Raw genomic sequence first — 3,003 nt, 5'->3', positions numbered from 1 at the left:
TAATTATTGCGAAATTCCTGCAATTGTAAACATTTTCTTAGGAAGTATGCAGCTGTTCTCTGGTTATGTTTGAGTACGGTATCTTCTTTCTACAACCACGGATGATGCAACAGCTCCTCTATGGCGGGGTGCTTCTCTGGGTCTATGACCAGGCACTTGCTTAGAAATGTTCTGCATCTCTTGGAGAGGCTTCGGTTGATCTTTTGACATGAATTTCCTGATATGAAACTGCTCTGCAGAATCTCATACAGGACCTGCCACACAGTTGTGGGTCCAGAACTGTAGATCCCTTTTCTTCTGATTTCTGGTGGATGATGGGTCCATGCTCATAGTAATTTGTATACTTTTTTGCCTCGTCAAAGCAATTTAGACCAAAATCTATGAGATAAAGTTTTGGGACTCCTGACTTGATCTCTAACAGGATGTTCTTAAGTTTAATGTGTCTGCAGAAGATGTTTACCTCTTGAAGGTGAATTGCTGCTTTTAGCAGCTGTTTTATCATGATCTTGGCATTCTTCCTCGTTATGCAACCCTAGTGGTTTTGAATGTATTAAAGAAGGTCCTGAGCTTGCATCTCTCCATAACTACAATCGCCTCATCATCCAGATTATACCAGTCTAGGATGGACAGTATGGCTGACTGCCCCGCCCAACTGGTTGTTTTATCCCTCAGTTTTAACATGATAGCCACCTCCAAAGGCATCTCCTTTCCGTTCTCATCCTTCTCTATTAGCATCCCTTGTTTTTTTGGGATGTGTTTCATGGCTACAGGTAATTCATCATACACCCGATAAGCAGAAAAAACAAATCCAAAACGTCCTTGTCCAAGCCTGCTTAGCTCAACATACTTTTTTCCTAAATTTGTCTCTTTCTTCATTGTTATTCTCTGTCTTTAATCTCTTTTTGGCTGGCAGTGGTCCTCCTTGTTTAAACATTTTTCCTCTTTTCTTTTCTCACTGTCCTCATCTGGTCCTGGCAGCTTGTGGAAGGTCCATCAACCATAAACCTTTTTCTGGGGGTCTCATCTGCGGCGCCGTTTTTCTAGTGTCATTCTGCTCTTCTCTTGATATCTTGTGAGGGATAAAGTTTTAAAAATGTCTGCAGAATCTGTAGAACTTTGTCTTTTTTTATGTATTTTTGTGATTATCAGTTTAGCTTCAAGCACAACAGTTTGAACGCTCTTAACTTGTGTTAAGCTTGTGTTACACTGGCAGGGTAAAGGAATTCTGAGCTAATTTACAGTATTCTGTCTCTACTATGACATCACAGTAGACAGCAATAGTGCCCCTAAAGTTACACGGTGTGCCTTTAAATCAAACAGATAATCAAGAAACATTATGTGATGTGATCTCCACATGTTTTTCCATCTAACTGGTCATGCTGCAGGGACCTGGAGCCGCTGAAGGGGATGAGGGTTGTTTTTCTTTTGTTAAAACATGTAAGACATGCAGCAACAAAAGCTGATAGAAAAGTTTTAAAACCCATCTCTACTTTCTATTTTGACATGTGGCCGCTTCATTTAGAAGCATTTGTCAATTTCTAGAAAACAGCCATAAACAAAATGTTTAGAGGGAACTTCCTGAGACACTCATTGGTGGAAAACCACACCTTAGTTCCTCCAGTTCTGCATCATCTGAGACTGCTCTCTAAACAGAGCAGCCGTGGCGATAAGACAGTCGCTCTGCGTTAAGCTGCAGGGAGCAGAAAGTATTTCTTCTAAACGGCATAAAATCAACAGGAGATGTCATAAAATGTTTGAATAATCTAGTGATTTCAGGAGGTCACAGAGAAGTGGCTCCAAAACAGAGCCTTGGGGTGCCTCACATTTTGCAGATGATGTTGTTTACAAGCACACAAAGATAACTACCGTAGTCTTTTTAGCTGCATGTAAACAGACTCAGTGTGCTTACATTGCAGGATGTGGGTGGGACCAGGTTTTCACCTTTTTCTTCTTTTTTTCTTTGCTGTTATTATCGTTCCTGTTTCTTTGTCATCCTGTTTCACTTATAATGCAAATAACTCAAAAATAAACATGCTTCAGGTTTAAAGCCTCCAATGCTTACAGATCCTGCAGCTTCATTACTAGTCGGCTCATGACTGTGCAAGTCGTATTTGGCCTAAATTTGAGCAGGTCAACTGAAGCAGCACTTTACCCTGAAAGGAAAATGATCACATATTATGAAGTCGTTATTTTCATGTCAAATGTCTTATTCCATTGACATACAGTGGGGCCAAAAAGTATTGTCAGCCGCTCATTGTGAAAGTTCTCCTACTTAGAAAAATGAGAGATATCTGTAGTTTTCATCATAGAGACAAATCCAGGAAATCACATTGTGGGTTTTTTAGAGAATTTATTTGGAAATGATGGCTTATAGGTTGATAAAACCAAAACAAAAACCTCAATGGCATGGCTAGAAACTGCTGTTGTATAATTAATGTGAACCTAATTTCTGTTTGCTAGCATCATGTTTTTGCTTCTTTTCTGTTTGATTTGTCTCATTTTTGTGTTGCCAGTACCTTTTATATTTGTAGCACGTTTGCACCTCTTGTCCACCATAGCAAAGGTGTATGTACATTTCTGAACATGAAGATGTCAGACGAGTCATGGTTTGTTTTTAGTGAGAATGGCTGAACCACAGCAGAGCAACCCCCCCCTCCTCTGATGGAGGATGTGGTCAAACAGCAGGGAGGAAACTTCCTTCTCGCAATGTGTCACTTAGTCATGGAACAAAAATGGCACTTCCTAGTAGATGTAACACTCAGATCATTTCTGAGGACCATTTTTTTTCAGTTTTGTTTGAAGTGAAATGGCAGTTTTGGGGCAGTGGAGGGAAATAAAATGAGAAGCAAAGCAAAGTGTGAAAGATTTAGGGACAGAGACAGGAAGTGAGGTCTGTGAGTCCTTGGATGGGTCGACCTTCCAACCAACGCCAGAGGACATCTGCTTATTCAATTCAACTCAGTTTATTTCTATAGCTCCAATTCACAACACGTCATTTCAAGG

The sequence above is a fragment of the Cyprinodon variegatus genome, unplaced genomic scaffold, assembly GCF_000732505.1.
Source record: "Cyprinodon variegatus isolate N-32 unplaced genomic scaffold, C_variegatus-1.0 Scaffold523, whole genome shotgun sequence".
Lineage (NCBI taxonomy): Eukaryota > Metazoa > Chordata > Actinopteri > Cyprinodontiformes > Cyprinodontidae > Cyprinodon > Cyprinodon variegatus.
The sequence above is the reverse complement of the archived record's forward strand: the minus strand, read 5'-3'. Positions refer to the sequence as shown.